The 11,740-nt window shown below is 42.8% G+C and overlaps 1 protein-coding gene across 4 annotated transcripts in view; it reads left to right on the top strand.

The window, feature by feature from the left end:
• Window positions 1-8,541: 8,541 nt before the first annotated feature.
• Window positions 8,542-11,740, top strand: part of LOC127855145 (uncharacterized) — a 43,655-nt gene continuing 40,456 nt past the window's right edge. The window contains exon 1 of one of the 4 annotated variants that reach the window (XM_052390548.1): window positions 8,542-8,583. The gene's annotated coding sequence lies outside the window, so the exon portion shown is untranslated. Of the gene's footprint in view, window positions 8,723-11,740 lie in introns of all 4 variants that reach the window. The other 3 variants (XM_052390546.1, XM_052390545.1, XM_052390547.1) reach the window with 3 other exon arrangements.

Raw genomic sequence — 11,740 nt, 5'->3', positions numbered from 1 at the left:
TAACCTCCAGCTGATGTTGTATATAAGGGTATAATTAGGCACAGTGTTGGAGGACACGCTGCTCAAACTCCAGCTGATATTTTATATAAGGGACAAAGTAGGCACAGTGTTGGAGGACATGCTCTTCAACCTCCAGCTGATGTTGTATATAAGGGTCAAAGTAGGCACAGTGTTGGAGGACATGCAGCTCAACCTCCAGCTGATGTTGTATACAAGGGTCTAATTAGGCACAGTGTACGAAGGACATGCAGCTCAACCTCCAGCTGATGTTGCATATAAGGGTCAAAGTAGGCACAGTGTTGGGGGACATGCAGCTCAAAATCCGGCTGATGTTGTATACAAGGGTATAATTAGGCACAGTGTTGGAGGACATGCAGCTCAACCTCCAGCTGATGTTGCATATAAGGGTCAAAATAGGCACAGTGTTGGAGGACATGCAGCTCAACCTCCAGCTGATGTTGCATATAAGGGTCAAAGTAGGCACAGTGTTGGATGACATGCTGCTCAACCTCCAGCTGATGTTGTGTATAAGGGTCAAAGTAGGCGCAGTGTGGGGGACATGCTGCTAAACCTCCGGCTGATGTTGTGTAGAAGGATCTAAGTAGGGGCAGTGTGGGGGACATGCTGCTCAACCTCCGGCTGATGTTGTGTATAAGGATCAAAGTAGGGGCAGTATGGGGGACATGCTGCTCAACCTCCGGCTGATGTTGTGTATAAGGATCAAAGTAGGCGCAGAGTGGGGGACATGCTGCTCAACCTCCGGCTGATGTTGTATACAAGGGTCATAGTAGGCGCAGTGTTGGAGGACATGCAGCTCAACCTCCGGCTGATGTTGTATATAAGGGTCAAAGTAGGCGTAGTGTTGGAGGACATGCAGCTCAACCTCCAGCTGATGTTGTATACAAGGGTCAAAGAAGGCACAGTGTTGGAGGACATGCAGCTCAACCTCCGGCTGGTGTTGTATATAAGGGTCAAAGTAGGCGCAGTGTTGGGGGACATGCAGCTCAACCTCCGGCTGAAGTTGTGTATGAGGGTCAAAGTAGGCGCAGTGTTGGAGGACATGCAGCTAAACCTCCAGCTGATGTTGTATATAAGGGGCAAAGTAGGCACAGTGTTGGGGGACACGCTACTCAACCTCCAGCTGATGTTGTTTATAAGGGGAATAGTAGGCACAGTGTTGGAGGACCTGCAGCTCAACCTCCGGCTGATGTTGTGTATAAGGGTCAAAGTAGGCGCAGTGTTGGAGAACATGCTGCTCAACCTCCAGCTGATGTTGTATATAAGGGTCAAAGTAGGCACAGTGTTGGAGGACATGCTCTTCAACCTTCAGCTGATGTTTTCTATAAGGGACAAAGTAGGCGCAGTGTTGGAGGACATGCAGCTCAACCTCCAGCTGATGTTATATATAAGGATCAAAGTAGGCACAGTGTTGGAAGACATGCAGCTCAACCTGCGGCTGATGTTGTATATAAGGGGCAAAGTAGGCGCAGTGTTGGAGGACATGCAGCTCAACCTCCAGCTGATGTTGTATATAAGGGTCAAAGTAGGCACAGTGTTGGGGGACATGCAGCTCAACCTCCGGCTGATGTTGTATAAAGGTCAAAGTAGGCGCAGTGCTGGAGGACATGCAGCTCAACCTCCAACTGATGTTGTGTATAAGGGTCAAAGTAGGGGCAGTGTGGGGGACATGCTGCTCAACCTCCGGCTGATGTTGTATATAAGGGTATAATTAGGCGCAGTGTTGGAGGACATGCAGCTCAACCTCCATCTGATGTTGTGTATAAGGGTCAAAGTAGACACAGTGTTGCAGGACATGCTCTTCAACCTCCAGCTGATATTTTATATAAGGGTCAAAGTAGACACAGTGTTGGGGGACATGCAGCTAAACCTCCAAATGATGTTGTGTATAAGGGTCAAAGTAGGCACAGTGTTGGAGGACATGCAGCTCAACCTCCAGCTGATGTTGTGTATAAGGGTCAAAGTAGGCGCAGTGTGGGGGACATGCAGCTCAACCACCAGCTGATGTTGTGTATAAGGGTCAAAGTAGGCGCAGTGTTGGGGGACATGCAGCTCAACCTCCAGCTGATGTTGTGTATAAGGGTCAAAGTAGGGGCAGTGTGGGGGACATGCAGCTTAACCTCCAGCTGATGTTGTATATAAGGGTGTCATTAGGCACAGTGTTGGAGGACACGCTGCTCAACCTCCAGCTGATATTTTATATAAGGGACAAAGTAGGCACAGTGTTGGAGGACATGCTCTTCAACCTCCAGCTGATGTTGTATATAAGGGTCAAAGTAGGCACAGTGTTGGAGGACATGCAGCTCAACCTCCAGCTGATGTTGTATACAAGGGTCTAATTAGGCACAGTGTACGAAGGACATGCAGCTCAACCTCCAGCTGATGTTGCATATAAGGGTCAAAGTAGGCACAGTGTTGGGGGACATGCAGCTCAAAATCCGGCTGATGTTGTATACAAGGGTATAATTAGGCACAGTGTTGGAGGACATGCAGCTCAACCTCCAGCTGATGTTGCATATAAGGGTCAAAGTAGGCACAGTGTTGGAGGACATGCAGCTCAACCTCCAGCTGATGTTGCATATAAGGGTCAAAGTAGGCACAGTGTTGGATGACATGCTGCTCAACCTCCAGCTGATGTTGTGTATAAGGGTCAAAGTAGGCGCAGTGTGGGGGACATGCTGCTAAACCTCCGGCTGATGTTGTGTAGAAGGATCAAAGTAGGGGCAGTGTGGGGGACATGCTGCTCAACCCCCGGCTGATGTTGTGTATAAGGATCAAAGTAGGGGCAGTATGGGGGACATGCTGCTCAACCTCCGGCTGATGTTGTGTATAAGGATCAAAGTAGGGGCAGAGTGGGGGACATGCTGCTCAACCTCCGGCTGATGTTGTATACAAGGGTCATAGTAGGCGCAGTGTTGGAGGACATGCAGCTCAACCTCCGGCTGATGTTGTATATAAGGGTCAAAGTAGGCGTAGTGTTGGAGGACATGCAGCTCAACCTCCGGCTGATGTTGTATACAAGGGTCAAAGAAGGCACGGTGTTGGAGGACATGCAGCTCAACCTCCGGCTGGTGTTGTATATAAGGGTCAAAGTAGGCGCATTGTTGGGGGACATGCAGCTCAACCTCCGGCTGATGTTGTGTATAAGGGTCAAAGTAGGCGCAGTGTTGGAGGACATGCAGCTAAACCTCTAGCTGATGTTGTATACAAGGGTATAATTAGGCACAGTGTGGGGTACATGCAGCTCAACCTCCAGCTGATGCTGTATATAAGGGGCAAAGTACGCACAGTGTTGGGGGACACGCTGCTCAACCTCCAGCTGATGTTGTATATAAGGGTCAAAGTAGGCGCAGTGTTGGAGGACACGCAGCTCAACCTCCAGCTGATGTTGTATATAAGGGTCAAAGTAGGCGCAGTGTTGGAGGACACGCAGCTCAACCTCCAGCTGATGTTGTATATAAGGGTCAAAGTAGGCGCAGTGTTGGAGGACACGCAGCTCAACCTCCAGCTGATGTTGTATATAAGGGTCAAAGTAAGCACAGTGTTGGAGGACACGCAGCTCAACCTCCAGCTGATGTTGTATATAAGGGTCAAAGTAGGCACAGTGTTGGAGGACATGCTGCTCAACCTCCAGCTGATGTTGTATATAAGGGTCAAAGTAGGCACAGTGTTGGAGGACATGCAGCTCAACCTCCAGCTGATGTTGTATATAAGGGTCAAAGTAGGCACAGTGTTGAAGGACACGCAGCTCAACCTCCAGCTGATGTTGTATATAAGGGTCAAAGTAGGCGCAGTGTTGGAGGACACGCAGCTCAACCTCCAGCTGATGTTGTATATAAGGAACAAAGTAGGCACAGTGTTGGAGGACACGCAGCTCAACCTCCAGCTGATGTTGTATATAAGGGTCAAAGTAGGCACAGTGTTGGAGGACATGCTGCTCAACCTCCAGCTGATGTTGTATATAAGGGTCAAAGTAGGCACAGTGTTGGAGGACATGCAGCTCAACCTCCAGCTGATGTTGTATATAAGGGTCAAAGTAGGCACACTGTTGGAGGACATGCAGCTCAACCTCCAGCTGATGTTGTATACAAGGGTATAATTAGGCACAATGTGGGGTACATGCAGCTCAACCACCAGCTGATGTTGTATATAAGGGTCAAAGTAGGCGCAGTGTTGGAGGACATGCAGCTCAACCTCCAGCTGATGTTGTATATAAGGGTCAAAGTAGGCGCAGTGTTGGAGAACACGCAGCTCAACCTCCAGCTGATGTTGTGTATAAGGGTCAAAGTAGGCGCAGTGTGGGGGACATGCAGCTCAACCTCCGGCTGATGTTGTGTATCGGCACAGTGTGGAAGTAAATGCAACCCAACTGTGTGTGTGTGTGTGTGTGTGTGTGTGTGTGTGTGTGTGTGTGTGCGTGCGTGCGTGCGTGCGTGTGTGTGTATTTCGAAGTTTAGTAGGTCCTTTCCGAACCAGTTACTACATTATGTGTGGCCCGGATAGTGCCCCAGCACTCCTACCTAATTAACTAACTACGATCACGAAAGTTGGGACGAACGTTTAATTAGAGATGACATTTCCAGCTATTTATTTGTTACTGAAAGATGTTTTAATTTTGATGTGGTATTGTATAATGGGGGCAGCCGGAGTCCCCGGAGCAAACCCCACCTGTCCGGTATGGTGACCACCAACCAAACCCACATGCCACAGGGAACGAAAATTGAACCCGCGTCGCCTAAGTGAGAACCGAGTGTATCAACCACTGAGCTAGCCGGACAGTCATGAAACTCAACCTCAAGATTATGTTGTTTATAATTGTATAAAGAGGTGCAGTGTGGGAGGCTACGCATGATTGCCTTGCCCCCACCCCTCCGAAAGTAACTCGGAACAACGCTACTCTGCCAACGGAATGCTGACAATTTCAAGAATGCTTTTCCCCGCGTTTGGCCTGTGGGTTACGTGACCGGCTGTCGACCCAAACCCCCGAACGCTTTCTCCAGCATTTGAGCGTCCTGTTACACTTAAATGTTTTTTCATTAGGGCCATCCCCTCGATGTCCCGATATGCATTCCCGCCCCAGGTCCGCCCGCCCATCCTCTGCTGCTGCAACCTCCGCTGCGCCATTCCCTCTTCCGACCCACCTTCCGACTTTTGACTCCGAAGAGAATGAGTTTAAAAGTATCCGGCGGGTCTTCCAAGGTTAGGCGACGGCGGGAAAGACGTGCGACTCGAAGAATGGCGATACTCGCTGGATAAACAAAGCCTCCCACATAAGTTCTCTTTTCAACCGAAACTAGTGAGCATCTGCAAGAATTTCGTGGGTTTCTGTCCATGATTTTCAACATTGTTTATCCCAATAATTTCACAAAACAGCTAATCATCGATATGGCTTTATAGGTATTTGGGTAGGAACTATCGCGCATCCTTTGTATAATGGAATAATAACTCCAGTTGTCAAGCTCTTTGGAAACTGTTATATACCAAAACTATTATTTAATAATATAAATAATGGTTTGTCTACAATATGCACTGTTTCTGAAGTATTAAAAACTGATTTATAGTGTGACGCTGTCGTATTATTATTCAGAGGTCTTGACATTCGTATAATTTCTTCTGCGGAAATGGGTTTGCCAATATCCGGATTTTCCATAATATAAAACCGACATAAAAAATCGATATGTCGCTTTTTATTTTTACGCTTACGTAAGCCTCAGAAGCTAAAGCATTTAAATATTCGTAAATTCGTTAAAAGATATATTATCTGCTTTCGGTGATACCGTTTTTGTTTTAATAATATCCAGAATTCGCGAGGGTTTTTGCGACTCATATTATTGAATTTAATCACCTCCTCTCTGTTAAACTAAAATTTCGTCTTCCTGCAAAAATATGTATGATCTTTTCTTGCCACCAGCATTGTTGTTCTTGTTTGTAGATACTTATGAAAATTATTCTGGTAAACTGTCTGTATATACGGTATTTGGTATATTAGGGTTTGCATGCTTTGTTAAACCAGCGTTTGTGTCGTTGTCAGCAGAAGCAAAGCTATTACGATTGTAAGTAATATCATTATTAAAAGCATTTCAGTACTTAATGAAATAGATATTTATTTCCAAAAATATATGACATTAAAAATTTTATAAAATAATCAATGTTGACATGTTATTGATTAGAATTGTGACATACTTTGACACATTTGGGAGAATTGAATGAGACGCTTCTCGGTCAGCATCCTGAGCGTGCACATCGCGACCGGTGCGAGAGAGTCATCCGCAGAATATCTTCTTGAAGACTTCTCGGAAGAATCGTCGAGCCGAATGGTAATGTTTCGTGGATGGATATAGGTTTTCACTTCAGCGTCTGAAAAGGGTTGCATAGGGGAACTTCTGTTGGCGGCTCTGCGAAACCAGCGAGTACCGTCATCCCTCGGAAGGGACGCCCTCTCCATGTGACTTCGCTGACTTAAAAGAATCCCCGAGCGGATAGCTAATGGTCCGTATGGGGATAGTGGTTTTCACTACGTTGTCAAAATAGGGACGGGAGCAGCGGATCTGTCAGCGTAGATGCGGACCCGAAGCAGTGATATAGACCAGGACTTCCGAGCGGTGGCGCTATGCGGATTATAGAATTATCACAGGACGACGGTACTCAGTACGCTCAAGGTGCTGGTGAACCAGTTCTGGGGTTCAGTTTGACGGCTGGTGACGTCTAGAACAGTTAAAAAGGCGGCGCAGGGCGCTTGGAGCGGACAGGAGATGTCTTTTTAGATTGTCAGCTCTCCCCTGTCGGAGTGGCCTTGCCTCGACGGCGAGGCAACCACTTATGAATTGTTTTAATATTGTCTATCAGGGCACATTAAGGTCTTATTTGCTGCTGTACACGGGTCTATTTGAATTAAAAAAATTATGGCGAATACCCGTGCAGTCGGGGTAAATGTGACACAGCTTGGCTCATTATTAATTTTTTCCCAAAAAGATCAAATTCACCGGTTCGCACACACTACACATAATAAATTCATATTAATACACTCTAGAAAGCGGATGATGGATGATAAATAACCTTCGAATTTCACACACACGCACTGAATGAGATGCTTTTTATGATGGCGATCATGATCAGATGAAAAAGGAAATAACAAAATAAGCTCTACTCGTTTATTTACAATTAGATAGTCGTTTTAAAGTAAAATGCTCGGCACAAGAACGTAATTTAAATGTTAAAACATCATAGATACACAGTCTTAAAAATATTAACTACATTAATATGCGATACGAATGTGTGTGTATTTATTTGTGCGCGATTTGGTAAAATTTGGTAGTGTCACAGGTCCGGTTATTTGCTGATGACACTGCTGTCTACATCACGGTCAACAATCCCACTGAACAAAATACCCTGCAAGAAGATCTAGATCGGCTACAAAAATGGGAACACTCTTGGGATATGTAATTTAATCCTTCCAAGTGTACGGTTATGAACATTACCAGGTCAAAACGTCCCTACAAATCCACTTACACACTCCACGGTCATACCCTTGAAACAGTTAGTGATGCTAAATACTTGGGTGTTAGCATCACATCTGACCTTAGCTGGAATAAACACATAAACCAGGTTACTGCAACAGCCAGTCAAACACTTAACTTCATCAAACGCAACATTCCCATAAAACACCCACGCATTAGAGAATTTGCCTTCAAAACCCTGGTGCGCCCACAACTTGAGTATAGTAGCTCAGTGTGGAGCCCACACACACAACACAACATAAACAAGATCGAGATGGTCCAACGCAGGGCCGCTCGATGGGTTACAAATGATTACTCATATCACAACAGTGTCACACACATGCTAGACAAATTAGGGTGGCGTTCACTTGAGAACAGAAGGTATGACTCCCGGCTACTGATGTTCTATAAAATTGTCCACGGACTGGTTGCTGTACCAATGCCTCCCTACGTCACTCCTCCGACCCGGCTCACTAGACATCTGCACCCTCTTTCATTCAGACAAATCCCCACTCCAAGCAACTACTATAAATTCTCCTTCTATCCAGCCACTATTGTCCAATGGAATTCTCTGCCAACCAATATTGTACAGGCACCTACCCTGGACCAGTTTTGGCTGGGGGTGACCAAACTAGACCACAGTTTCTGAGTAGGTTGGCTGTTTTTAACCTTTTATCTGTATATTCCTTCTTTTAACTAACACTATCACCTTTGTTTCTATGTCTCACAAATACATTATGTATTTCTTTATGTCTCACAAATACATTATGTATTACTTTTTATCTCCTATACACTTCTTCCTTAATTTCCTAGCACTGACACGCGCCTGCTTGTAATGCTAATTGTTGGCGACTAGCAGTATATATAGATAGAATCTGCCATAGGTAAAACTAGCAACATATCCATACACAAATTGAATCCATTGTATGCAGCCTTCTATTTGTTTAGTGAAAAAAGGTGAGACCTCTTCCATTTAATTTACCCAAATAACTTGTTTCTTTCGGTTACTTTCTGTTTCTGTGACTTTGGGGCGATAATGATTGCAACTTCCTGTCTGTCGGATTTGGCGGTAATCGGAAAAATATAAACAACATCAAAACAACAAACTCATAAAATTTAGTCTTTTAACGGTTTGTATTATAAGGTGTGCAAAAAAAGAAGCCATAAATAAATAACATCATCTAATTTTGGATTAGCAATTTAAAAAGGTTCGCAATAACCACTTATCATAACAGAAAAAACTTAACAAGTTAACAGTAATTTTTAGTAAACTAAAGTTCATCTTAAATCATGTAAATGCTCTCAGCTTTCGAGAGTACATATGTACAACTCGAGTTCTTCTTAACAACCCAATTGTTAATGTAAAAGATTGTCACGTATGTCTATAAACTCGCGTCCAATCAACCTAACAAATCCTAACACGCATCACCGGAATCAATTGTTAGAGTCATTTGTGGAGAAATACTCAGAACAACAACGTTGTACAAAAATCATTATCAAGCCCAAGTGTTGAACTGATATTTTGATCTCATGGATGTTCCGGAGAAAGTGTATTAAGATTAGTCACGAGATCATCTAGTCCATATAAACGTACTCCCAGCGCCTTTGATGATTTTTGCTATGGCAGCTCTGGGAGTCCATATGCACCCATTATTTAACTCAAGAGCAAATCTGCGCATAGATTTCGTGTGCATCACTCGACAGACGTCGTTCGTTACCAATTTAGGAAAGCCATGCAGGGCTTTTTTTGGCCCAATTTTATAGCCGATATTCGGCTATAGGAGGTTTTTGTGTGACGTCACAAGAGGGGTTTTCCGTTACTAAAAATAGATTGGCCGTCAACTTCTCGATCGCGGCCTATTATATTGTATCAGAGTAAAGGTCGTCGGAAGACTTAATACTTACAATTTCACAAAACAAAACTACAAATACCCGTATTCTTTTTTAAGTAAGACTTTAATAAATGATATTTCAAAAATTATAAAACATATAATAATTTGATTATTATTATAAGTGGTGTGGGTGCGATAGTGTTATTTTTCATCAGAGATTGAAATTTAGTGTAAGGGGTGTATTGAATCAGTCATAAAACAAAGCCCTTAAATAGCTCAATACATTTCCATCTTGAAATGTAGTTTTAATTTTCTTTTACATTGAATGAATTTTCGTTACGTTTACATTGAATGAAAATATTAATAATTTAAGCATTCCAATTGAAAAAACACCTGCATATTTTGCAAATTGAACTGTCTTTGCATGTACATGTATATTGAAAACTCTTCTCTAGTGATAATGAGCGATACAAATCTAGCATTTTATGATACCATAAATCTACACATTTAATTTATTTTACGCAAGTATTTTATATCTGTATATAATGACCAAACGCAATTGCTTGTTTTCATGATGATGAGGTTTCGAACACTGCTGCAGTAACGCACGATCTTTACACATTATAGCAGAGTTTACATTTGCAGGTACCCGTTAAATACGTTAATTGTGTAGCAGTAAATTTGTAAAATATTTTAAATGTATAGTTATTAAACACTTTATTGTTATGTTTAAACTGGCTTATATATATACTTAATAGTTCCTAGCTGTTCATCCATTTCGGACAAATGTCTATTTTTTAAATATGTTCAAATATTTTATTAAAGCAACTGTTAAGTTTTTGACTTAATATACTAAGAGATGACATGGAGGTTTCATAAATTGTGTTTAATGACCAGACACATGTGGTTTATGCAGAGACCTCATACAGAGTCACACAAGTATAGGTCCCTGGGTTTATTACACACTGTTTTCTTAGTAATTGTCTGGACAGTATCCGATCATATCAAGATAATCGGTTAGTGATAAACAAAGGGCAATTAAACACTGGGTTAAATATGCTGAAACAAAGAGTGTCAAAACTGGTGTGAACAATTAAATAAAAGCATTTACATTTATCAAGAGGATTTCGTTAATCTGTAACAAGGTAAGTTTTTACAGACAAATAGGTTCAAATCAGTTTCTATATGTTGATAACATAAATTCAATAAATTTGTTGTTTGTTTTCGTCCTTATTTGTGTTCCTTCATTAAATTCATTTTAATCTGAAGAATTTTAAGTTCTGAGTATTTTTTGTTCTTCAAAAGGGTCGCGAATATGATTGTAACCTTATCACGATGCGGTTCATCACATGCAAACAATAGCAGAATGGCCGCAGTTTTGACGGCTAAAATTTGAGCATGCGCAAACGTGACGTCATTATCGGAATCCCCAAAACCTCCTATATTCCCAATCGCAAAACGTATACTTTTTTCCCAAAATTTGCTAAAAAATTCCCAATTGGGGAAAAAAACGCTAATGACATCAGCTGTTTCGCTTTATATCAAATTGAGTCCGATCCGGTCTCGTACTCGTTTTAGACTATACAGTACACTCCACGCGTTTTCCCCAATTTCCCTCCATACTCCGCGGGTTTCGACCTGGAGGGAGATTAAGAAAATCCCGCTATACGCGGCGTTTGCATGATTTTGGACGCGGCGGTTAACGATCGGCAAAACTGATAAGCCGACGCGGCGGCCCTCGGCGTTGGCAACGCGGGAGAAACTCCGCGTTTTACGAGATAACGATCAATTTAATTTTGTTTGACTTCCTGATTTTCAAATATAATTACATTTATTACAAGTACATACATGTACATATAGTATAATATTTACAATTAAAAAAAAACAACCAAGATATATCGATCCCGACGTGGTTGTAGAAGTAGTTGTTGTTGTATAGAAAACTCGTTAATTTACGACACACAAAACATCGTCCTTTAGACTAACTTAACTAATACTTACCAATTAATATAAACACAGTTTGCAACATTGTTTTTAACCAGGTTTTCCGAAGGAAAAAACTGGTTATTAGATTGGCGAATGCGGGCGGGCTGGCTGGCTGGCGGGCTGGCGGAAAAAGCTTGTCCGGGCCATAACTATGTCGTTCATCGTCAGATTTTAAAAATCATTTGGCACATTTGTTCACCATCATTGGACGGTGTGTCGCGCGAAATAATTACGTCCATATCTCCAAGGTCAAGGTCACACTTTGAGTTCAAAGGTCAAAAATGGCCATAAATGAGCTTGTCCGAGCCATAACTATGTCGTTCATCGTCAGATTTTAAAATCATTTGGCACATTTGTTCACCATCATTGGACGGTGTGTCGCGCGAAATAATTACGTCGATATCTCCA

Source organism: Dreissena polymorpha, chromosome 13 (assembly GCF_020536995.1).
Source record: "Dreissena polymorpha isolate Duluth1 chromosome 13, UMN_Dpol_1.0, whole genome shotgun sequence".
In the NCBI taxonomy this organism is placed as follows: Eukaryota; Metazoa; Mollusca; class Bivalvia; order Myida; family Dreissenidae; genus Dreissena; species Dreissena polymorpha.
Note: the sequence above shows the minus strand (reverse complement) of the source record. Positions and strands in the feature narration are given on the sequence as shown.